The sequence below is a fragment of the Ornithodoros turicata genome, chromosome 1, assembly GCF_037126465.1.
Source record: "Ornithodoros turicata isolate Travis chromosome 1, ASM3712646v1, whole genome shotgun sequence".
Taxonomy (NCBI): domain Eukaryota; kingdom Metazoa; phylum Arthropoda; class Arachnida; order Ixodida; family Argasidae; genus Ornithodoros; species Ornithodoros turicata.
Window position 1 is genome coordinate 26,684,819 of NC_088201.1, and position 26,639 is coordinate 26,711,457.

The 26,639-nt window shown below is 46.6% G+C and overlaps 1 protein-coding gene across 2 annotated transcripts in view; it reads left to right on the forward strand.

Moving 5' to 3' along the window:
* Positions 1 to 4,020: 4,020 nt before the first annotated feature.
* Positions 4,021 to 26,639, forward strand: part of LOC135377730 (ubiquitin-conjugating enzyme E2Q-like protein 1) — a 66,013-nt gene continuing 43,394 nt past the window's right edge. For both annotated transcript variants that reach the window (XM_064610364.1, XM_064610365.1), the window contains exon 1: positions 4,021 to 4,238. The gene's annotated coding sequence lies outside the window, so the exon portion shown is untranslated. The remainder of the gene's footprint in view (positions 4,239 to 26,639) is intronic.

Consider the following 26,639-nt stretch of genomic DNA (forward strand, 5'->3'; position numbering starts at 1 on the left):
ACGATCCTACTCTCATGAATCTTGGTCACTGAACAACGAAAAGTTAGTCGATCTCCAATTGTTTCAACGCTTCCTCAAAAGGAAATCTGAGAAACTGCAGTCATTCTTCAATTTCAGTAAATCAAAATTACCAGGAATTTTGCATCTCCACATAACAACTTTATGCGTTTGCCAGTTCTACCCAAGCCTTGCGCTAATGGTTCAATTGATCTAAACTTTTATATTTCGTATTTGTGCGCCAAACAAATAAAAACTATAGTTATAATTTACATTACAATATAATTTGTTCTCTAATGTTCTCTGATCCATCTAAGTCGTGCTAGGTGAAATTTTCGTTTCAAGTAAAAAAAACATGAGAGGGTCCGGAATTTTTTTTTTTCAGCAGTTCAAAAAAATGCCAGTAATTTTGCGTCTCTACTCAGCCCTATTGGTTACATCAGCCCAAAAGCTGCATTTGATGTGGGCAGTTTCCTACGGCGGAAATATAACGAAATTCGAAGTGTCCCGTTATATAAGCTTGAAACGGATTGCGTAACGCTGGCTCCGATGTTTGTGTTTCAACATATTACGGTCTTGTTGCCCATCGACCCGGTATGCCACTGGTACTCGAAGGGTACTACATTGTGATGAATGGCAGTAGGAGTTTGTATCTTTATGTCTGCGTCCATTGTGACGCAACTTCTAACACTCTTAAAACAGAACTTCACCGCATAGCACGCTCCTATAGCCAACCATTATCACGAATGTCATCTTGCTCTCCCCTGATTTGTTGACCTTTTTGTGACACGTATGCATGTGAATGTAGTAACGTTAATTGTCACAAAAAGACGTGCGCCCCGCGCTTTCCACAAATAAAGAGTGATGGGGTACCATTCCGTACCATGCCTCTATAGCGTGTTATGTGGCGAACTTCTCTTTTAAAAATGAAGTGCATTGTGATGAGCCGCAGTTCCTTGGTGTAAATATTGCGAGTCCCCACACTGTAACTTTCGCGTCATTCAATCTCTTGGGTCACAGGGTCTTTCGAAACGTATAAGAAAACCACATTAAACCGAAAACCACACTGAAACCACAGAAGACCACATTGCCGCGTCTTCTGATGTAAAACCGGATGTTTCACTTTTGCCATGCTGCCGCATGAAATTGTTGGCGCATCTGCCAACTTGCATTTGTGCTCAAGACGAGAGCGAGAGACATGTCAGAACAGGACGATCATAATTCACCCGCGCGAGCAGGCAGAGCTGTCGCCTTGCTCCGCTAGAGATTACTAGAGATGGCTCCCTCGGCTCCCACGCTTGTGACGAGGAGCTGCTTTACATTCTCTTCTCCTATCTTGCACAACCAGAACCACCGACAGAGCCGTAAATTTGCGCGTATACGTTTTCTTTATCTTGAGGTAAAATTGACTACCTATTTGAATCGTTTATTCCGAGCTGAGGGACACATATTTTGATTACAAAATTTATAACGCGTTAATGTTGTTCTGAATACCTACAGTGGTAGATGGTAGACCTGTGCGAATAGTCATTTCAAACCCGAAGCGAATACGTGGATAGTCATACCAAATGCGAAGTGAATAGTTCCGTGACCGTACTACCAGGTAAGCAACAACAACAACTTTATTTTGAGATGATTAGAATATACCAGGTATATTCGCTTCTGTATTCGAAAAATCTGAATATTCGCACAGACCTCGTAATATTCGTCATATTCGCAATTGACCTCTATTACTTTGTGTCCCGCCTGTCATTGCCCGTTACGTGAAGAAGGCGTGAAAAACAGAGGTGAACGCCTTCAACCAATAGTCGAGCACTTGATCCTGCACTCTTCATGCTTTATCTACGCGTGCGTACGCCTTTTTTGTGACAATTATGAACAGCATAAGTGTCACGAAAAAGGCGTACGCCTCCCGTTTTCAACAAATCAGGGAAGATAACGATATCATTCGAGATTATGGTTGGCTAGGAGCGTGCTATGCGGCGAAGTTCATTTTTAAGAGTGTACACTCTAAAAACAGAACTTCACCGCATAGCACGTTGTCCGCCAACCGTTGCCACAAATGATAGGGCTGTCGCTTCTGATTCGAAGAGCGAGAGAGAGAGAGAGAGAGAGAGGGGGGTACGCCTTTTTGTGGCAATTACCATATGTCCAAATTTGCCACAAAAAGGCGTACGCTCCCCTGTCTCTTCGAATTAGAAGCGATAACACTATCATTCGTGGCAATGGTTGGCGGCCAGCGTGCTGTGCGGTGAAGTTATGTTCTTAGAGTGTGCTTTATCACGAAGATTGCAGGTTCAAGAGCTCGACTATCGGTTGAGGGCGCGTGACATTAATTTCTGTTCTTCACGCCTTCTTCACGTAACAACCAATGACAGCCGAGACACAAAGTAATCGAGGTCGGATGCTTTGACGAGAATAGGGCCCCTAGTTGACGGCTGATGGCGTTAGCTGTTTACATCAGCGGCTGGCACTGTTTCGTGTTGGTTTCGTTCAGTTTATTCCTCCTACACTCTAAAAACAGAACTTCACCGCATAGCACACCGTACACCAACCGCTGCCACGAATGATAGGGTTATCGCTTCGGATTCGAAGAGAGAGGGGGGCGTACGCGTTTTTGTGACAATTTGGATATATGAAAATTGCCACAAAAAGGCGTACGCCTTCCTCTGTCTTCCAATCAGAAGCGATAACCCTATCATTCGTGGCAATGGTTGGCGCACAGTGTGCTATGCGGTGAAGTTCTGTTTTTAGAGTGTATGCTGGCACCTCGACGCACAACCCGTCCGCAACGCCAGTGGTCGCAGCGCGCACTTTGGTTTTTTGACGCCTGATCCTATGCACAATGTTTCTATTTTTCGCCTTCGAATGCAGCCTACCCGTCATCGCACACTACACCTCAACTGGCTTCAGCTCCTCTCCTTCCCGGCAGGGGGGCGTCGATTGCCCCCTACCACGCACGCAGCATCCCACACGCTACGTAACTGTGTTCGTAGAAGCCACGCTGCCCTGAAAACAAGTCCGCATGACTCATAATCACTGGGCATCGCTCTTTCAGATGCTGGCAAAAGCGAATCAGCCAGAGAGTTGCTCCCTTTAAATAGAGACAGGCCACTGCTCTCCCGCGCAGAGATTGACATTGAGCAACGTCGCGCTGCACGGGTTTGCACGCGTGTTCGCTGTTCCACATCGGGGGCACGTGCTTTATATGGGTGCACTTTGCGTATGGAGCTATCAAGATCACTGTGAACGGCACAGAGCAAACTATGCTGGGATCATAGGAAGGGAAAAATACAATCAGTTAGTTTTTTTTTTTTTCTTTTCAAGTATTCTCCGCGCAAAGCAGCAGCAAAGAAGCGCATCGGTAGCAGAACCGTGCACAATGTCTCTAAGCTACACTGTCGAGTCACGTGTAGTGCAAGCTCAATAAAATCGTATTGTGCTTTTCTTGGACTCTCTATTGTATTCACGGCATTGACAGAGAGACAGACACACGACTACTTGAGGTCCACACACTACTCAACTGCGTATCCTTCACAGTAATCATCTACCCAAATGCGGAGCAGCGTATCCAAGCCAAATGAAATAAGAACTAACACTCATTCGATAGAAAAACAAAACAAAGCAATCCCGACTTGTTAACTCGAGTTCCTCTGCAGAAAACATAACCAGAAAGAGAAGGAATTGCGTGCTTTCTCTCCGCGAATATTAGACGGAGATTTATCCTTTTGTTGCATGCCCTGCAGAAAGAAGGCTACCCGTAAAATGCGCCACCCACTGCCCAGCAACACTGCGACAGAAACTGCAAGTTACGAAAAGATCGCCTTCTTTCTTCGAATGCTGCAGCATCGACTTGTTCCGTATCGACCCGCATAGTTCCCTCCTTTTATCCCTTCGCTTTAACTTCTTCAGCTCGCCGCTAGGATCGTCGCAGCTGGTGCACGTGCAGGGTGACGTCATGAAGCGCTTTAGCGCTCACGTGACGCTATCGCAGTGTCGCCTTGCGGAAGGCGCAGTCGGGTCGTCTGCATGCCCCTGGCGTCTTTTGATCTTTGAGTAGGAGAATATTGCGCTAATAAATTTCGGTCTATCGCATCGGAAAACTGTGCGTTGGTTTGCGTTCGAAACTGGAGGAATTATTTCGGAAAACCGGCAAGGGGAAAACAGCGTGCTGCGAGAAAAGCGTGACATCTCATCGGGCAGATAATCCTTCGCCTTTCTTGAAGAAGGATCTCACACCGGTGAGTACCGACGTCTTTCATTTTGTAGACTAGTGAGCTTGATAACAAATGTATATCGTAGGGGCGAATTGCAAAACATCACTGTTTACACTGGTAGATTTTACGGAACCGTTCAATTTTCGTGCTCTTTAAAGTATATTTTAAATGACTGCTCAGGAAGAAGGGCCGTTTGCTGCTACTTCTTCCAGGTTTCTAACGGACAATATAATGAGCTGCACTGTCGCCAGGCGCGATACTTCAGCTCATTATACGTAGTACATGCAATCTTAATCACAACCTGCATTTGGTCTGCTGAGCTTATTTTTTAAAAGTAAAACCAAGCAAGAAATAACATTCGTCGCTCGTAAATTTAGTAAAATTTGACGGTTCAGTATTAATGAGATTGTGCTCATGATTGGAAAACAGGGTGGCGTTACTCGCTATTATTCCTTTAAGTGATCGTAAAACATGCTCGTCAATATGCAAACACAAATAGGCACATGCAGGATGTACCGAGTCAATTTGATCGTGATGTTGTTGTTCGTGGTGACTATCAATAAGCCTAGTCAAGGTCACCATCATGCTGATATATCCTTCGACGCGGCAGCCAATATACATGTGTCGCAAACAGACTGAATTCATATGGATTCAGCCATTCACGGGGACGTTCAGGCTTTGTACAAGGGAATACACACACATATCACGTCTGACGATAACGCAGCGAAGCACTACCACGGCTGCTGCAGAAGCAGTAAAATACGCCACACATCGAAAGAAGGAAACGACAGTGAAAAGGTTAAGTGAAAAGAACCGGTACATCTCAGTCAAAGATGCTTTTCCTCTGTACGCATCCCAATGGGAAAAGACATTCACTACTTGGGAATCACTTGGTGCATCAATGACGGGTGTCCAAACTTCCGTCTCCCTTCCAGAAGTATTATAAGTGCGGGATAAGTGAGCCGTTCCATGTGGAAAGTGTTTCACGTAACGTTCAAGGAGCTGATTTTTTAAACTGGCATTTATTTTTTAGGCCTTCCGAAGAGGATACCACGGCTGCAAAACTCTCGGTGAGAGAGGACAGCAAATGGTCCCTCCAGTTACTTTCAACTAACTAAACTAGTTCACTAACTAAATAATTCATGCGAGGACATCATGTATTTGTTATGGTTCTCCGGTGCAATCATATCTGTTCAGGCGGTACTGATCATGGTTGAATGCCGAAAGTCTCCTTGTTTTTTTCTTTTTTTCTCGTTCTTCTTGTGTTTTTCTAGTGCTGTTCTGGAACTGCGCATGTTTTCTATTATATCGGAACACGTTAACACATTCTTACTTAACGTTATTAGCAAAACGTGATTCTGCGTCCACACGATGAGTAGCGTTTCAGGGGCTTCTGATCTGCGATGTCTTATGCCGATACTAATCGCGTTCGAGATCACACAATAGTCACAGGACATCACGTGTCCTTCTTGTTCTTTCCAATAGGAATAAGAAGTCACTCCACTATGCACCACCATTTAGCCCACTACTTCGGTACTTGAAAATAGTGCGTGGAAAGTGTGATGTCATGAGCTCTCTGGAAACTCAGTGTTAGTTAGTAAGCAAAAATAAAATCCAAAAGTTTCATTGGCCTCTGTAGTGAAAATGTCCTGATTGGAGCGGCGGTGGCGCAAACAGGAGTAATGTTACCCAATGAAGTTTCTCGCTGATTTCTTTTCAGTTTCAGAATTATATCTTGTATAGTTTCTGTATTGATTCGCTATAATTCTACCTCATTTCGAGGTGCACATTATTTCTGGTTCCATAGAACAAGCTTGAAAAACGTACGTGTTAAATGCTGTACTGAAAAGCGAGGTACCGACAGAAAGTGAGTGCGAAAATTCCTTGGTCTCAGGTTTCCATTTCTTTTTTTTTTTTTTAGAATTGCACGCTCTTGCAGAAGCTATAATATAATGTTATGAAGCAGTGCCATGCGGCCCGCGTGGCCCACGAGGAAAACAAAAAATAAATAAATAAACAAAATAATATTCGGCCCAAGCTTCATGAACGGTCGTGGCGTTATCATTGGGCTCCGTATTCGTGCAGTTTATCTTACGTTAATTAGTGATAGAAAACTCTTACCACTGACCTGTAAGAGCCGATGACTCTCTAACTACCCCCGAATACGTGTAGATGTGACCTGATCTCGACTTGACTTGCAGATGCCTTGGAAGAGTGTCAATGCACCTCAGAAACTGAACAAGCGCAGAAAGTTGAGCTAGTTGGTGAGACAGCATACTGCAAAATTTTGGGACGCGAAACCCTGAGACACCTCAGAAACCTGCTCAGCTTGAAGCGTTCTTGCGCGGCGAGCTCGACTTGACACGTGTGGTGAAAATTTCAAGTCAACGCTCGGGCTACCTTGTTGGACCCGACTTGGATAACGCTCCAGTACGACAGCTTCGGGGAGCCACATGACACTCAGTATTTTGCCTTGGTTTGGCTTTACATGGGCTGATGCGTCAACAATTTATTTACAGGGATGTTGCACGAGTGTTGGTGCCAGATGACAGGTGTGACACATATTATAAGTCCTGACGCTAAGACATGTCGCGTTTTCATACTGCAAAGCAAAGTTTGAGTGCGAACTTGACCGAAAGTCTCGCTCCCAGACGCAGCGACTGCGACTTGACGAAATAAGCCAGCGGGAGGGTTCATGAAAGACGCAAACCGTCTTGAGCGAGGATACGTATTGGCGCAGACTTGCACAAGTCAAAATGCGGCTTCAAGTCAAGTCACATCTATGAATTCGGGGGTAAGAGACGACCGGGGCCGGTTGCCACATGACAACAGCGAAGACGACAAAATTAACACAAAAAGAGCCAGGGAACGTCGAACTTTCAACCCTTAACCATAATCAACCTTTCTGATCATATGATAAAAGGTTGAAAGTTCGACGTTCCCTGTCTGTCTCTATGTTGCTTTCATCGTCTTCGCTGATGAGTCTCTAAACCTGTCCCTGCGTCTGATCTTTTTTTGATTAATATTACTAGTACATTGCCACCAAAATTTCCGAGCAAACCCTACATGGCCGATTTGTAACACTGGTGCCCCCCTCAATGCCACCAGAAAAGGACCGGATTCAGTCGCAGGTTTGGTTATCTCCCGAATGAATTCGAGCAAAGATTCTTTGAGTGCAGGAGACTCGAAACGGAGCTTTTTGGCTCGCCGTTTTCCGCAGTTGTTGACAACGTTCCGAACTGATTCACCTGCAGTGCGACGCACCGATAAGTTCCCTGAAGTTGGTGCGGCTTCGTTTTATTCTTACGTTGGGCGAGAGTATCTGACGATTCGTATGTTGTCACGGCCAAATCTGTCCATGTTCGGTACAACATACGTCTAATAATAATTTGTGGCTTCAGGTCGCGCGACAACTGTACCGACATACGTGTGCGAGCAGGCGTTTTCTGTGATGAACCTGAATAAGTCAGGTACGCTCACAACGAACAAACTTACTCCTCAACGCAGTCCTTAAGATTGCAATTGCGTAATCACTTTCACACGATGTTGACGCAATAGTTAAAGACAAGGTGTGCCAAGTTTCCTCGTGACACAGCAAATAAAAAGGATTGCTGACCCTGTGATTGAGCAACGCTAAGTAACCCAAATGTATACGTTTTATGTCGTTTCAAGTTCTGTGTGTTGTGTCATCAGAAACAGGCTACCCTAAACCCGTGGTAAGCGACCCGCGTAGTTCCTCCATGGCTCAATGCGGCCCGCGGACACGAATGAGTTCGACAGAGTATCGTGTATATGGATAATAATACACCGGACCCTTAAAGCAGGGGGGGGGGTCGAGGTAGCTTGCCGTTGTTGGCCGCACTCAAGTGGGCATCGTCACGACTATAGCCACAAAAAAAAAAAAAGAAGGAAAGTGGGAGAGGGGATGAGGACTTCAAAGTGAAGCATAGGTACACTCTTAAAAATGAACTTCACCACATAGCACGCTCCTAGCCAACCACCATCCCGAATGACAACGTTCTGGTCCCCGATTTGTTGAAAACGAGAGGCGGAGCCTATTTTGTGCCATTATGCACGGCACAAAATAGGCTCCGCCTGTCGTTTTCAACAAATCGTGGGCCAGAACGTTGTCATTCGGGATGATGGTTGGCTAGGAGCGTGCTATGTGGTGAAGTTCATTTTTAAGAGTGTAGGATGACCGATACTGATGGGACGGAGGCACACTGTAGATGAGAGGTGCACTAGAGTGGTCTTTCCGCTAGGCCCGTTTCTTGAAGAAAGCGCACGAGGCCGCGAGTTTTTGAAAGTCGTTCCGCACAAGAACCTTCGGGGAAGAGGACGTCCGTCAGTAGCCCTTAAAGCAGAACTTGACCGCATAACACGCCCATAGCCAACCACCATTCTGAATGGTATAATCATGTCTCGTGGTTGGTTGGAAATGAGTAGGCACCTATCTTCGACACGCATACTGTGTCCATGATATGCGCCGCTTCCCATTTTCAACAAATTCAGGACACAGACTGATATAATTTGAAATGGTGGTTAACAGTACACGCTAAAAACAGAGCTTCGCCGCATAGCACATTGTGCGCCAAACATTACCACGAATGATAGGGTTATCGCTTCAGATTCGAGAAGAGAAAAGGGGCGTACGCCTTTTCGCGGCAATTTGGGTATATGGTAATTGCCACAAAAAGGCGTACGCCTCCCTCTCTCCTCGAATCAAAAGCGATAATCCTATCGTTCGCGGCAATGATTGGCGCAATGCGGTGAAGTTCTGTTTTTAGAGTGTACATCGCCCCGAGTGACATCGTTCTCTCCCTGAACACGGTTTGTTGAAAACGGATGGCGTACGCCTTTTTGTGGCACTTATGCAGTTATGCTAATTGTCACAAATAGGCAACCGCCCCTCGCTCTCCTTAGATCAGAAGCCACAGCTGTATCACTCGGCGCCATGCATGATTGGCGCAGAGTGTGTCATGCGGTGATCGACGTTCTTTTTAGAGTGCATAGCGACCGTACTAGTTGTGCTCGAACTTTCGATGCTGGCTCGCATGTTCCGGCGTGATAGATCACCTCGGTACACGGCAGGATATAGTAGCCGTTCTCCAGACATATCAATAATGCAGTACTGCGCCGCTCATGCGGGGCGCTGCACTTCCTATGATATCGAACACAAGAAAGAACTTATATATACTCCGCGTGGCAATATGTTCCATATCATATTTAAGCGACCGCAAGCAATCCGCTAGGTGTATACTGGGGTGTTCCACGAAGGTCCCCCGGATGAATAATTCGTGAACAGGCGGCGCCATCGAATAACTTTCTTTTTGGTAAAGATCCTTGGGACATCGGCCATGAACCGAGTAGTGAGTGGCTCATTTGCATACGCTCACTAATTAAATAAACATCCTCACTTTTCAATTTTACTTCGCACGCTTACGGAACCTCTGTTTTACGTATCGGGACCTTCGGCGAAAAATACTCCAAGGAAAAAAAAACAAAAAACGCGTCGACACTTAGTGATTTTTCCGAGTAATTAATCGGTTTCGATTTACATATTTCTTGCGCGGAGCAGTGCATCAATGCGCTCTTTGGATCAGCTATCCGGCCGTCAATTTCGTGTTCATCCGCCTGGTTCGCGCACGGGGGCGACGGAAGATTAGGAACAGTGGCAAGAGACGCTTTGGTATTCCTTCTCAAAGCGACTGGTAAATAGCGCTGGCGGTTCTGTCGTTCCATAGGTGAGATAGCGTGCTCTTATCACGCACTCTTAAAAACAAACTTCACCGCATAGCACGCTCCTAGCCAACCATCATCTCGAATGATATCGTTATCTCCCCTGATTTGTTAAAAACGGGAGGCGTACGCCTTTTGTGTGATACTTATGCTGTTCATAATTGTCACAAAAAAGGCGCACACTTTCCGTTTTCAACAAATCAGGGCAGATAACGATATCATTCGAGATTACGAGCGTGCTATGCGGTGAAGTTCATTTTTAAGAATGTGGATGATGACGAATGCGCTGCAAGCGCTGCGAATTAGTGGGGTACACTCTTAAAAATGAACTTCACCACATAGCACGCTTCTAGCCAACCATAATCCCGAATAACAACGTTCTCGCCCTTAATTTGTTGGAAACGGGAGGCGGAGCCTATTATGTACCATTATGTACGTCATAATTGATACAAAAAGGCGTACGCCTCCCATTTTCATCAAATCAATGGAGAGAACGTTGTCATTCGGGCTGATGGTTGGCTAGGAGCGTGCTATGTGGTGAAGTTCATTTTTAAGAGTGTAGAGAAGAAGGAACACCAAAGCGTCTCCTGCGGTCGTGCGGTTGTTCCTTTTCTGCCGTCACCCCCGGGTTCCAACCAGGCGGATGAACACGAAATTGACAGCCGGACAGCTGATCCAAAGAGCATATTGGTGCACTGCTCCGCGCAAGAAATATGTAAACCGAAACCGATTAATTACTCCGACGCTTTTTTTTTTCTTGGAATATTTTTCTCCGAAGGTCCCGATACGTAAAACAGAGGTTGCATAAGCGTGCGAAGTAAAATTTAAAAGTGAGGATGTTTATTTAATTAGTGAGCGTATGCAAATGAGCCGCTTACTACTCAGTTCATGGCGGACGTCCCAAGGATCTTTACCAAAAAGAAAGTTCTTCGATGGCGCCACCTGTTTAGGAATTATTCAGACCTTCGTGAAACGCCCGGTATATGGCAAAAACATAGAATAGCTTATACAGTCGATACGAAAATGCAACAGACTCCAATTATTCTTGGGCTAGCAAAATAGAGCGAGGTGTCCTTTTAGCTGTTTCGTCGATCACCGATATAAAAGTGGAGAAAATCGACTAATAAAAAGAAGCGGAACGCGTCCAGAAAGCGATTACGAAATTAAAAATATCGCTCGAAATTATTTTAATTTCTTATTGGAAACCTATCATGTTTTAGTGGGAGAACGATGACAAGTACAATGAGATAGCTTACGTGCGTGCAACAGAATCAGTGAAGGGGAGTCTGCATACATAGTAAACGTAAACGGGCTGAATAATATAAAATGACAAGGCGATGTAATTATTCTCGCCTGGTGAAGAGCACTACGCGAAAACGTGCTCGAAGCCTCGTACGATTTTTATCTGCCTTTTTGCATCATCTGGTGGGTTGGAATGGCAATTGGCGAATCTATACGTACCTCTCATACTTCTCTCTGTGTACTTTAACACATCAAGCGTCATGGAACAGCAGGTCGCACCAGCGCGACCTACCCCCCGTTTCCATATTTTCCTTTCTACTTCTATTCTATACTATTCTCTGTGCTCTTCTTTTTCCTTCCTTCAACTGAAGCGTTCAAAGAACTCGAACCCGTTCCAGTGACCGTACACCATCCACGTCACCTTTGCGGAGAAGAACCCAATGCATACAATATCGAAGTATTCTTCCTTTCTTTTTTCTTAATAAACATATCCCCCCCCCCCCCCCCCCCCCCCGAAGTATACAGGAGTCTATAGGCAGATGCTAGCTCCTGAAATTAGTTACCGTTAAAAGATCATTTTCTTTTCAGTTAACACGTTAAGAGTCAGTTTCACGTTAGCAAAAGTAATTTTAGTCATTTAGGGGTGATTGGCAGAACAAGTGGTCCCTTTCGGGACAAAATGCGCGCAAGTTTATGCGAAGTTTAGGGGATTATTTGCGGCGCTGGGGACTAAAATGGGGAGTAAATGGCAATCTATAAGGAACTAGAACATGTAATTGCTCCTGAATTTACCCTCTTTCTTTTTGTTCCCCATAGAGTATAACAAGAATCTTTTCAGATTTTTCGGGTCTCCTTTCAGTGTAAAAGTTTCTTTTCTCCCGATTTCGTGCGCGTTTCCGTATCATCCTATGCGAACCATGAGCCACGTATAGCGTTTCGGGCGCCCACGAATGAGAGTGCGATTATAATCAAAAATCGTCCTGGTATATAAAAAAAAAAAAAGAAAGGAAAAAGGAAAGGCGTATTAATAGCAAAAAGGGCCGAAAAATATTTAAGCTCGGCTATATAGAGAGAAGCATCAAACTGTACTAAATAACGCTGTATTTTGTTGTTCGAATGCATAGCAGTGCACTATGCATGCAAATTAGAATAACGTTCGGGCATAAAGGAAAATCAAACCGTCTGTTGCGCTGGGTATTGAAGATCATTCGACAACCTGAAATATTAGCTACCGCTATACTATACCGGATGTTTCAGTTAAATCCCCGGGCTAAATAATTCGCGAACGGGTGCACCAATCCACGAACTTTCTTTTTTACAGGTATCTGTCCAACACCACCTACAAGCTGCACATCGTGTGAGTGAGTGAGAGGCGCTCATTATTAAAATAAAAATGCAAATGAGTTTCGAATGCAAATAAAAAAGCGTAACTTCTAAAGCAGGGCGCTGTCGGCATTAAAATGGGTACTACCCCCTTTGGGACCTTCAGTGGAAGCCTTTTAGAGAAAAATCTGCCACCGAAGCGGGTCATTTGTTGCAGTAATTAATTGGTTTCGGTTTACGTATTTTTGTCGCGGCTGGTCGCGGCGAAGCGTAAAAGGACGCTCTTTCACTCCCTTATCCACCAATGAATTACGTCCTTACACCAATGAAATACACCAATGAAATACACCAATGAAACACGCCCTTTTACGCTTCGCCGCGACCAGCCGCCACAAAAATACGTAAACCGAAACCAATTAATTACTGCAACAAATGACCCGCTTCGGTGGCAGATTTTTCTCTAAAAGGCTTCCACTGAAGGTCCCAAAAGGGGTAGTACCCATTTTAATGCCGACAGCGCCCTGCTTTAGAAGTTACTCTTTTTTACGAAACTCATTTGCATTTTTATTTTAATAATGAGCGCCTCTCACTCATTCACACGGTGTGCAGCTTGTAGGTGGTATCAGACAGATATTTGTAAAAAAGAAAGTTCGTGGATTGGTGCACCCGTTCGCGAATTATTTAGCCCGGGGATTTAACTGAAACACCCGGTATAGGCGGAACTGCGGTCGAAATAATCATTCGGGATCCTGCGTGTTGCAGATGAAATACGTTTTTAATTCTCGCGACTAATTTTTTCGGAGGGATATTCGCTCGATATACATACATACATATCGATTTCGGAAACTATGGAATTACTGAAATCGAAATTTAATTTTCCACGCATCGTTCGCAAAACAGTCGAACGTTTTCCGAGTATGATCATTGGTATATTTTATTTGTTTATATTTAGTCCAGATTGAAGCACATAATAGCGCTCTCAACCGTCAATGTGGAATGATGCGTGATGGTGGTGTTTGTATGTTGGCTCTGTGTGTATAACTTTGGATACAGAAATGGCATAAGTCGCTTATATTCCACTGCATATTTCAAACCAGCCGGCAGCGTCTCCAACTGCTTGTATTCCAAAAATTATGCTATTCTCATGGCGTTAATTTTTGCACATCCGTTTGACACTGACCCTACACTCTTAAAAATGAGGGGGGGGGGGGGGGGTGTCGAGGTAGCTTGCCGTTGTTGGCCGCACTCAAGTGGGCATCGTCACGACTATAGCCAAAAAACTCCAAAAACGCCAAAACTCTTAAAAATGAACTTCACCACATAGCACTCTCCTAGCCAACCACCATCCCGAATGACAACGTTCTCGCCCCTGATTTGTTGAAAACGGGAGGGGGAGCCTATTTTGTGCCGTGCATAATGGACACAAAATAGGCTCCTCCTCCCACTTTCAGCAAATCAGGGGCGAGAACGTTGTCATTCCGGATGATGGTTGGCTAGGAGCGTGCTATGCGGTGAAGTTTATTTTTAAGAGTGTACTCTCTTCAAACAGAATTTCACCAAATAGCACGCTGGAGGAGAACCGTTGCACAGACTGATAACTTTATCATTCCTGATTTCTGGAAAGCACAGGGCGTACGCCTTTTTGTCACGGTTGACTAGGAGCGTGCTATGCGGTGAAGTTCTGTTTTAAGAGTGTAGCCAGCCATCATCTCGAATGACATTTTTCTCTACCCTGATTTGTTGAAAACGGGAGCCGTACACCTTTTTTGTGACACTTATACCGTTACGTTAATGGTCACGTAAAAGGCGTTTCGCCTCTCTTTCTCAACAAACCAAAGGAGAGAACGACGTGAGATGATGGTTGTCTATAGGAGCGTATATAGCTTCAGCATATAACACTCTGTTCTGTCTCCTGATTTGTTGAAAACAGGAGAAGGTGCCTATAGCTTGGACACATTATCTGGTCAAGTTCCGTTTTAACAGTGTATGTGGGGGGGCTTTGATGGCAAACTGAGAAGCGAGCACCCGAATCAGCTGTAGAGCAATCAAATCCGGTACTGAGGAATCCCATCCGAATCCACTAGCGAAAAACGCGTGGTGGCTCCAAGGCGACGAAAGAGCGTGGTGGTTTCTACTAAATGTGCCCTGTAGTGGGCGATTACTATACATACGTTTAGGAAGCTACATGTGCGGGTCTGTAGAAGACACAGGACATACCATAGAGTCCTGTCGACGATATCAGCAGCAGCGGCACCACCTCCAAGCAATTCTATAGCCCGAAATGAGAGCGGACATTTTGATGCGATGAAGGTGGTGGTGGTGGTGATGTTGAAAGGGCTTGCCGTTGTCGGCCTCACGTATGTGGGCAACGTCACGACTGACGCCCTGGGGAAATGTGCGTCCTGGGCCGACTTCTAGGGGAACTGTGCCGACATATGTCTGAAAGCGTCTGAGGAAAACCCAGGAAAAACCCCAGACAGCACAGCCGGCACCGGGATTCGAACCCGGGTACCTCCCAGTCTCGACGTGACATGGCTAGCACGCTAACCACTGAGCCACGGGCGCTGGGAGCGATGAAGGTCCTGCGGGCTTTGCCCCCGGCCAAACACTTCCAACAACAACTACTACTATACATGAATGACGATGACGTGATTCACCGCAACAATTGCGGTACCATACCTCAGTGCGTGTGGGTTAATATATGAGTGAGATGACGATGAAAAAGATGGGGCATATACACACTCGCACACACACACGACACACGCAAATGAGATATCACACACGCAGGTGCGTCGTAACTGATGGGGATAGTAGTTCATCCGGTCGGTCACCGGAGATGTAGTTCTGTGAAGGTCACACCTCCGCATTGATGGCAAAAGCTCTCAGGTCAGAGGAGTTCAAGCAGGCTAGTAGACGTCAAGAAGGCATTGACGGTACTGTACAGGGTTAGAACAAGTACCCAAGATTGCGACAAGGCTGAGCGGCTCGTTGTTTATACGAGTCCGTTGGGACTGGAGCATTGCACTCTCCGAACTGTATAGAGGGAAGTCGACGAGGACGTGTTGAATGCCTGCCGCCATGCCGCAGTTGGAACACGAGCTGGTTGAAGCATACCCTAGTCTGTGTCTGACCTGCGGGGTGAAAACCACATTGAGGCGGAGTCGATGCAGAAGGGAGGAGAGACAACGGGGCTAACGGCCTGGGAGGGAAAACGACAAAGTTGTGTCTACGGCGTGCAACAAGGACCTGTCTGTAATGTCCCGGCGATATTGTTGCGCCGCCATTGGTTGTATCGTCCCCGACAAGAATGCCCTCCTGTCACCAAGGGTCAACAAAACACTTCCAAGCCCGGCTGGCGTTTGGGCATTTTCATACAGAACACAAAGTTGGAGGATGTACTAGCTGTGATGTGACACGCGACCATGTCTGCCATTTCCTTTTTCGTTCCTGTACTCCTTAATTATCAGTTTACTTACTTGATTTAATCTCTAGCTGGACTGGAGTATAGGCGGTCCTCTTCATGAGCGCCAAAATCTAGATTTGATTTTTCCATGTACCAAACCAAAGCGATGGCAGCGCTCTGTTGGAGTTCCGGCCGAATCCGAGGTTCCTCGCCGGAGCAGGAAAGAGCGCTCCGTGGAGGAGCGAGTTCGTTTTTGAAACAACGACAAGCGAACCACGCGAACCGCTCCGGGTCCACCACGCATGCTCCGCCGGTGAGCAAGAAAACGTCCATCCAGGTCGATCAATCCGATTTGCCAATAAGGCCGATGGTTGACCGATATACTTTAAAGTTCAAGTTCATCAACGTTGATGTGCGCTTACTAGAAAGCTGCCAATATAGGATCTATACAGGATACAGGATCAGGATACAGGATCTATACTCTTCGTTAGAAACAGAGCGACCCAGGGTAAGACGAGACAAAACGTAGCTGGGGGTCGAACATTTCATGGGGATCTTCCGAGGATTTCGGGCAACCTGGTACCATGGTACAAGTTGCTCAGACACGACATCCTCCGCGAGGGACGGTGTGCCGTGCTCTTTGAGGGGGGGGGAGGGTTATTCCGTGGACGGACCACCGTGGTGACCACATTGTCTCGCGACTTAAAAGTCACGAATTCTTTTGGCATTTCTCGGGGTATATGAGGTAAAACGTGTTCTATACCCCAAAACACGGAGGTCGACCTTATACTGCATCTCTCTCTCTTTGCTACCGACGGTCGTCTGTCGACAACAGCTGAAGAGCGCCTATAAAAGGAACGACAATCATCAGCGGCCACACCCATGCGTGTATTCCAACCGGCGTGGGCTGTGGGCAACCTGCTTGGGGCTGTCGACAACCTTCCAGACAGGCGTATACACAACACTTACACTGAAACGTCAACGCGCAAACGCGATGGCTTCACTAGCCGTGGAAGGTCATTGTCCTGTGCCATCGAAGGGGGGATGAAACGTTCGCGTTCAAGTACATGATGCGTGGCAACGCGTACAGGAAAGTACGTCACGTGGTTGATTGTTCAGAGTCATGTACGAACAAGACTTGTACAACTCGGTATTCCTCGCGATTTCGTGCACTCTGAGCTATACCTTAGCTGAAAGGTCAAAAGCATGCAGGCTCGTGCGAAGATTCGAATTTTTCGAACGCCGAAGCGAACAATTCTATATTCGATTTCCGAATCGTATTTGAATTTTCCATCGAATCAATGTTTCTTCCAAACCGAATATGTTCTAATAGTTACAAAGAAGCGCAACGGTAAGGCGGACAACGGCACGGGGGAAGGCATAAAACGAAGTGGCGTACCGTTACTTAATGTTCTGATCCGTATGAATATAATACGTATATGTACCCGGTCTGGATATACAAGTATTCGTTTTGTGTTTGCTTTGGCTATGTATCTATTCGCTTCGGTGATGTATCTACTGACGTGGTATCGACTTCGGTTTTAAAATAATTATTCGCACGTGCCTAAGTCAAAATAGTTCTACACAGGAACGTGCGAATCAGGTTTTGCTTCTGCAGGTCTGCACATAAGCCTGATGGCTTCTATACGGCTTTGATGAATGCACAACCTCATAGCATCACAGAAAATCCTCCCGAGGAAGCGCAATTCGATACGCGGTGCTCTTTCTGCAGTTTGAGGTTGATTGCCCAGTGAAAGCTTCATCCCTCGCCTTCTATTCGGGATACTGCCAATGGAAACTGCCAAAAGGAACATCTTCGGTAGGAAGGAACATCTCGAAGGAACCGAAACCACTGATGTACTGCTCGAGTATACGCTCGTTATTTTTATGAAAACAATAAAGAAAATGGAGTGACTTACTGTTGGCATTGAGGGACGTGGCTTGTGTTACAACGGCAAAGTGTTCACGCCACCACCATTGGCCCCCTTCTCTGGTGAGAGTTGGGGTGTTTTGAGTGCTCGACTAAAACAAAAATCCTCTCAAGATATTATCTGGAATATTTTTTTTTTTTCAGGTGTACGTGTTTTTAGGGGGAGGGGGGTGCGCTCTTAAAAGAGGACTTCACCACATAGCGCGCTAAAGGTCAACCATTGCACGGAATGATATACCCTCTCTCGCCTCTTACGCCTCTCGTTCTCAACATATCAGGGGAGAGCAAAATGGCATTCGTGATGATAGTTGGCTGGGAGCGTGCTATGCGGTGAAGACCCCTCTAGCTACATGCACTGCACTGCATGCGGTGCACTTCGGTCTCATCGGGTTCATTCATCCTGTACATAGCTCACCTTCACTCCTTCATCCTTTTTTTTTTTTGCTATTTTTTTTTTTTGCTATTGACGATGCCCACTCGCGTGTGGCCAACAACGGCAAGTCTATTCACCCCCTTTTTTTTATTTTAAGAGTGCGTATGTGCGAAGCGCAAAAAGCAAGAAATATGCTTGTTCTCCGACTAAATTGCCTCCGATATTGTCTCTTAATGCGTAGTTTCTCAGCAGCATTTCAAATTTGATTACGCGTTTTCGCAAGTGTCGTCAGTGAGGGGGAAGAAGAAGAAGATGCTGAGTGCAGCAGAGATACACGTACATACAGATACAGGTACAAGATAATTTAGATGCAGATGCTCTCCCACTCCACATCAAGTCCACACTCCGCACCACCACTTCACCGCCTAGCACGCTGTGCGCCAACCATTGCCAGGAATGATAGAGTTATCGCTTCTGATTCCAATAGAGTGGGGCGTGCGCCTTTTTTTCTTTCTTTTTTTTTTTTTTTTTGTGGCAACTTGGATATATAATAGTTGCCAAGTCTCGCTAAGTCCGCGGGCGCGTTCTCAGGTGATCCTTTTACAGCGTCAGCTGTATAGCGGAGACTTTCCCGAGATCGCGTCGTCGTCGGCGGCATTCGTATGTCCGCACAAAATCTTATCGCATGTGCGCTCAGCGCTGGGAGTAAGGAGGAGAATCCCGCTAGTTTACAACCGCTATCGACGGAATAAAAGCCAAAGTACGTCAGTTTTCCAGCGTCAGCTGTGCCGTGCAGCTTCCCACAGGACTCGTGGTGGCCGTGCGCTACTTCTCGCCTCGCACCGCGCCGGAACGCATCCGCGACTTTATCGTGCGTGTGCTCGCGCCTAACCGCACGCACAAGCGTTTTCATTTCTTCTTATTTTTTTACAAGGCTTCTGACGGCAGTGAGGGAGGGGCGCTTCAGATTTGCCCTGTCCCGGGCGCAAACTCTTCTCGCGACGGCTCTGATCAGGAGTAAGAACAGTACCATTCTGTGCAGTGGTTGGCCTTCACCGTACTGTGTAGGTGAAGCTCTGTTTTAAGAGTGCAGGCAGGTGGAATCGACTCCTGCACTCTAAAAACAGAGCTTCACCGCATAGCACGCTCCTAGACAACCATCATCCCAAACGACAACATTCTCTTCCTTGATTTGCTGAAAACGGGGGGCGTACGTCATTTTTGTGGCAATTATGAACTGCATAATGCCACAAAAATGGGGTACGGCCCCCGATTTCAGCAAATCATGCGAAGAACGATGTCACTCGGGATGATGGTTGGCTAGGAGCGTGCTGTGTGGTGAAGTTCATTTTTAAGAGCCCTTTCATTAACCACCATTTTTAAGAGTGTGGAGCTGAACTTGATCACCTCAATCACCATAAATTGTCAAAAAAGAAGAAAAACGAGACTGTGTGTAGACACCGGAAAGCCGCAATGCCATCACACAACCGGAGACGACTCCCCAAATACTAGACCACTTCAGAAAATCCCAGAGAGCTGCATGGCTGACCTCTCCCCTTTCTTTTCTTCTTTTTCTGTCAATAAATCCCCCCCCCCCCCCCCAAGAGAGCTTAGCCCCGCTTTGAACTATGGGAACTTGCCGATATCAAAAGAGGAGAAGGTCTCCAAACTGTTTCGGTTCCCCCTCTCTCGACCGATTGTCGGAGTCAAGGTAAGCGAAAACGTAACGTGAGACAGTTCTCCCTTCCTCATTCCAGCAATATCCCAGCATGCAACGCGTGCGCAAGGAGTACTGGGATTTTCTGAAATCGTCTCCTGTTGGACGTCTTGCACTCTAAAGACAGAGGGGGGTAATGTCGCAATTGGCTCGCCTTTATTGGCCACAAACGTACGCCTCCCATTTTCAACAAATCAATGAAGAGAACGATGTCATTCGGGATGATGGTTGGCTAGGATGCGTGCTCTGCGGTGAAGTTATGTTTGTAGGGTGTGGGTAACTCCAAGATACCACACCACACAAGACGTCACGTCAGGGTACCACCATGTGCGCATGGCAGAAGACATTTTTAAAAAAGACAGATCTGCCACTACGTGTATTGACTTCCTCGTGCACACCATCCGCGTGGGGAAGCTGCAGCCACGCGGCACACTGAAAATGTTACCGCATAAAATGGGGTCTATGAAAAGGGAGAAATAAAGACAACATAAAGGAACGATTATTTTGAATTATAGTTCCTCTTCGTGCACAAAACCGATTATTTACTCCGGATATTTACGGAATAACATAACCATTAAGTGCAGTATCGTCGATCGTTCTCAAGCGTACCGACGTACTTCTAATTACATAGCTCTCGCGCACCCACACTCGTTATTCGTTTGATGAAGCTCTCGACGACCTTAATGCATGAGCGCACTACGAACGCGGACAAAGAAGGGAAGTGACGAAAAAAGATGACGCGCTACCTTGTGATCAAATACAATGGAACACAATAAAGCTTCTCGACGCCTTTCATCTTTATTACTGTTCGATTCATCCGAAAAATAACGGCCGATGCAGTCCAATTAACGAGCGACTAGACATCTGCACCAAGACCTCTATCAATTAGAGCGAACTTTTCACGGGTGATTATTCCGGTAATTCAAACTCGGTGGATGATTCCCTTACTTTGGCGTAACCTTTTATAATAAGGAAGCGCTGACATTAAAGAGAGCTGTTGCATGCCGTTTTTACATTGCGGTAACAACGGGCGTCTTCACAAGAGTACGTGGGAGTCTCTTTTTAAATGAAGCCTCCTTGTTCTTCATTTTGTCGCCGTTGGTTGGTGGCGTGTTATTGCCGAGCGCCTGCCTGTACCGGTGTCGTGGAATGTTGTTCGTGTGGAAGGCGGGGATCATGCGTGGGGGGGGGGGGGGAGGCGATCGCCCCCCCAAAACGACAGTTTATAGATTGGATTTCCCTCTCTCCCCTCCCCCACTACGCGCTCCGACAAAGGAACCGCCCCCCCCCCCCAAAAAAAAAAAAACGAGGGTCTGGACCCGCCCCTGCCTGAGAAGCTATGTCCCATCCTCCAGTCTTCAATGACAGGCATTACACGACGGGACAAAACAAATCTTACAGATTATCCACCATAGGGAAGACATATTCCGCGTTAAAATGTGACTCAACCAGAATGTTTTGTGCGTTTGGTTGTCTAGGATGAAGATGGTAATTGCAGGGAGCGCAGCCAACATCGACGCCTGCTGGAGGCCTGCTGGAGGCTGGAGGCCAAGCCCCAACACTTCGCGCGCGTCTAAAAGAGACGAGTGTCAACTCTGTCTGGATGAAGTTGTAGATGTCACCGGTGGTATATCGTCCGCAGTGGAGCAGCATGTGCGTTGTCAATGTCCTTCACACGTGAGGCAGTTCGACAGATCTGCAACTTCTTGTGCAGAAAGGCAGTGCCGAAAGAACATAGAGTCGAAGTGGTCGCCTGAGGCTTTCTAGGACGCAAGTCGTGATGTTGTACGTCGGAGTATCGCCGCTTCTGGTTAGCAAGGAGAGTTCCGCTGTTAATCACGTAGCCGTGCTCTGGTCATTCATAGTACTCTGATAAACATTCATTTGGCGCCGTATCCCGTGAAGTGAACATATGCGCAATGAACAGTCATTGAACATGCGCATTGCGCCACCGAGCGTATAACGCGTCAACTTTTCAAAGAGCATTGGATCCAATGTTCCCTGACAGGTTGACACGTTTGGTGGCGCTACGCATGTTCAATGGCCGGTGGTTTCAATGATAATTCAAAACTATCCGTGTGACAGGGGTATAAGAATGATTTGAATGCCTTATTGGCCAGTAGCTATACCAAAGGTGCCGAAGTGGCGGCCCGCGTGGCCCCCGAGCAAAAAAAAAAAAAAATTGGCCCTCGTGAACAGGCGTGGCGTTATCATTGTGCTCTGTACTCGTGCAGTTTATCTTGAAAACTGTTACCACAGGCCTGTAACAGCCGCTGACTCTCTAACTAAGACACGAGCGGGGCAAGTCGGCACATGACAACAGCGAAGACGACAGAAGTAACACAAAGACATCAAGGGAACGTCGAGCTTTCAACCTTTAATCATAATCAACAGTGAATCATATGATAAAGGGTTGAAAGTTCGACGTTCCCTATCTGTCTCGGCGTTGCTTTCATGGTCTTCGCTGATGAGTCTCTAAACCTGCCCTGCATGTTCTCGATTAATATTACTACAAGTACAATCCTACCCAAACTTCCGAGCAAACCCTACAATGCTTATTTGTAATATTGATACCTTCAATGCCACCAGAAACGGACCGGTTCAGTTGCAGGCTTTGTGATATCCCGAGTGAATTCGATCAAAGATGCTTCGACTGCAGCATACTTGAAACGGAGGTTTCTGGCTCGCCGTTTTCCGCTGTTGTTGTCAACGTCCCTGATGAATAACAAATGGAACTGATTGACCCGCAGTGCGACGCACCGATAAGGACAAGTTCGCTGAAGTTGGTGCGGCTTCGTTTTATTCTTACGTTGGACTAAAGTATCTAAAGCTACGTATGCTGTCGCGGACAAATCTGTCCATGAGGAAAACTTACACACACTGGCTTGACGTAACAATGAAACAAAATGTAATATGACGTTTCGATGCCTGTTCGAGCATCATCATCAGAATGAAACAAGAAAAAGTACGCCATCCGAGTTCTACTTATAGCTTAGTCATGACCTTGTAGCAATCAGGTAGCGGCCCTGTGTGACTGTTACATGCGCTATCATTACGGTGAATGTGCCAAGATTCCAAAAAATTTCTTACCCCCCCCCCCCCCCCCATATGCTCGTATGCCACGGTCTTTGGATTGTGAAAGTCAAAAGAATGAGCTGTTTTTAGCACGTGCTCGACAAGTTCTGTGCGGTGATTCACTGCCGGTGGTTTTGATATCTGTTGTTGATGTTCTTTCAGTCTTGTGGCTTTCTTTCTTCCAGTTTCTCCGACGTAGCAGGCACTGCATTGTTCACATTCCAACCTGTATACAACACCAGATTCTTCCATGTGGGGCACAGGGTCTTTGGGGTGACATAAAATATTATACAGTGTTTTGATGGGTTTAAAGGCTGTGTTTAAAACCCATCAAAACACTGTATAATATTTTATGTCACCCCAAAGACCCTATGCCCCCTCGTGATGTCCCCTGGCTTTTGGTCTATCTTTAAATCTGTCCATGTTCGGTACAACATACGTCTAATAATAATAATTCGTGGCTTCAAGTCGCGAGACAATGGTGCCAACATATACGTCTGCGAGCAGGGGTATTTCTGTGATGAACCTGAATAAATCAAAGTTACGCTCACAACTAACAAACGAACACCTCAACGCAGTCCTTGAGCATGCAATTGCGCAATCACTTTCACACGATGCTGACGCAATAGTTAAACGCAAGGTGTGCCAAGTTTCCTCATGAGTCATGACACAGCAAATAAAGAGGATTGCTGACCCTGTGATTGAGCAACGCTAAGTAACCCAGATATATACGTTTTATGTCGTTTGAAGTTCTCTGTTGTGTCATCTATATCAGAAACATGCTACCCCAAAGCCGTGGTATGCGGCCCGCGTAGTTCTTCAATGGCTCAATGCGGCCCGCGCACACGAATGAGTTCGGCACCCCTGCGCTATACGCTGAAGTTGAAGACGTTGAATGGTAGATTCGAGCCTCCGGCAGGGGATTGAACCTTGGCGTCCCAGAAGCGCAGCGGTGACTGTTTAAGCTTGTTAATGTGTCTGTAGGGACAACGGGTTCTGGACTGTATTGCATGAGAGCAGAGAGTTAATTTTTTGCAGGCCAATGGCTTGGATATCAAGTTCTCCAATTAGTTGCTGAATTGATTGACACACACACACACACACACATAAATGGGATGATGATGTGGTGGGTCATTCACCGCCGTTATGGCGGTACACTGCCCCATTGTGCTTGTGGAAGGGATTAGAAAGTGATGATGATAGAAAGGTGATCTTTTAGAGTTCGTCTATTACTCGAGTACTGGAGAGGAACTCAGCAACAACTCGTAGACCTTGCATCTGATGTGAGGAGTTCGACCATGGCCCGAGAAATTTGGCCAAGTCAAACTGGCGTTCATCGACGCGTTGCAGAGCAGTTTCCATGAGGGCGCGCTCGCGATCATACTGTCCACAGACGACCAGGAGGATGTGATGGAGGTCACCGCGCACCCCACACATGGAACAGAGGCTGGATTGATTGACATTGATGGTGCAAGTGCGTAATTTGGCATCTCATGAATTTGCTGCGAAATTGTGCGCTGCGTGGCTTGAGTACTATCACTGTCTTATCACAAAAGGTGATGATTACTCCAGGATTACTTTAGGGCGAGCGTAATGTCGTAATGACTCCTGAGCATGAAGTGCAACTTCAGGTCACCACTTACGAGACTAATAAGCTGCGTATACCTATGTCACTAAAGAGCAGGAAGCGTCCCAGCTGGAGGAAGGACAACAGAGGATGTTATTGTCTCTGTTCTTACTTTGACCTCTGTGCTCCAGGATAAAGAACAGTTGTGCTCCATGATCCCCAGGTCGTCCTGAATACGTCGAGCCAGCCACTGTTTTGCAGCGATAGCTGTATACAGCCGTGGTACAGCCGTGGGTACTACCATGAATGGCCGATGTTGAGCGGCATAGCCGTTGAAAGAACACCAAGAACACAGTGAGTGGACCACAAAATAAAAGTAGCACACACGCGCTAATATGCCTATATTACAAGCTCAGCTAGGATCAAGTTCATTTTTTTCACTAGCCAGTGTGCTAACGCGACTTGAAGGATGTACACAAGACATTTGCTCAAGAGAAACAGGCCGTTACTACATAGCTTTCGCATCCAAAGAACTCCCGTGAACACTTGTACACCCTCTAAGGTTGAAGTCAATCAAATTTTTATCGTTAGTGAGGCGCGGTCTCGGTGTCCTCGTTCTCACAAAGGCCTGCTCTCGTCCTCCTCTTCTGCCTCCTCTTCGTCGGTCGTTACAGGCTTCCACTCTTTGTTTGGTTGGGCGGGAGGGAACAAGAAAAAAAAAAGGTCATCATGAGAAAATGAGTTGCCATGTGTCGCTGATATACTGTTGTAAAACGGCCGCAACTGCATGGTTTCACGCGTCGACGGCAAGTGAAGTAAGGCCGCAATGTTGCCGGTGAATGAGCAACATGTAGCAATGGCTAAAGCCTTGTGGGCAACCACGAATGCGGCAGACGTGGCGTCATTCCATGTCAAGCTGGTCGCGTGGTTCTTAGTAGTACCCAGCAGGCCGTGAAAGGGCTACAACATGGATGCACGAACCGGCGGTAGAAATTAGGTCTCAACTTTGTCTGGTAAGTGTCGGGTGCCTTGGGCGTCGACGCTGTGGACGAAGAAATTAATGGTAGAAACACCGAATTAACGTTTTGGGGAGTTGATGATCACACCATACTGATCGAGGTGGTTGAAGAGGAGGCGGAAATGTTCAACGTGTTCCTCTGGGGTGTGACCGGGGATTACCATGTCGTCAGGGTACGCGAAACAGAATGGTACAGTCCGCGAATAATCTCATCGATGAACCGTTTAAATGTCTGTGCAGCGTTTGTGAGACCAAAAGGCATGCGTACATAATCAAATAATCCAAACGGGGTGGTGATTGCTGTTTTGGGTATACCCTCCGGCTCCATACGATACGTCTTAATGAGGTCAATCTTGGGAAGATTGTGACACCGTCGATATGTTCGAAGCAAAAATCTTCAGTATGCGGGATAGGGTATCCGAAGCTGCGATGCGGTGAGAACACGGTAATCCACACACGGCCACCTGTCGCCTGGTGTGGGTTTGGGGACCACGTGGAGCGCCGAGGACCAAGCACTGGATGATGGATGTATTATAGTACACTACTCCAACATGAATTGAAATTCCTGACGGGCGATGCGTTGGTGCTCGGGTGGAAGCCGTCGAAAACGGGTGCAGTGCATGGTCTCCCCCCCCCCCCCCCCCTTGTGTCTGCGTCACATTGTGCTTGACTGGAGGTAGGAGATTGTCTGGGCGGGTCAAGCTGGGGGTACTGCTGTACAAGGTTCTTGTATGGACTTTGGATCTCTGTACATGACAATGTAAGGTTCAGAGATGACGTGCTGCAGGTGGTGCCTTGAATGGCTAGGCTAGTCACAGTGTCGGTGTGTTTTGGCGCATATTAATAAGAAGGCCAAAGTAAGGGGAAATCCGCTCCCAGGAAAGCGTATGATGTGTCTGCCAGGAGAAAAATCCACCGCAAAGTACGCCGTAGGTCGAGGTTGAGAGTTGCGGATCTTTGACCGAAGTAGATATGGGGCTGTGATTTACTGCCTGTAAGTGTCCGGTTGGAGAGGTGCGACCATCCTCTCGCGTTGCT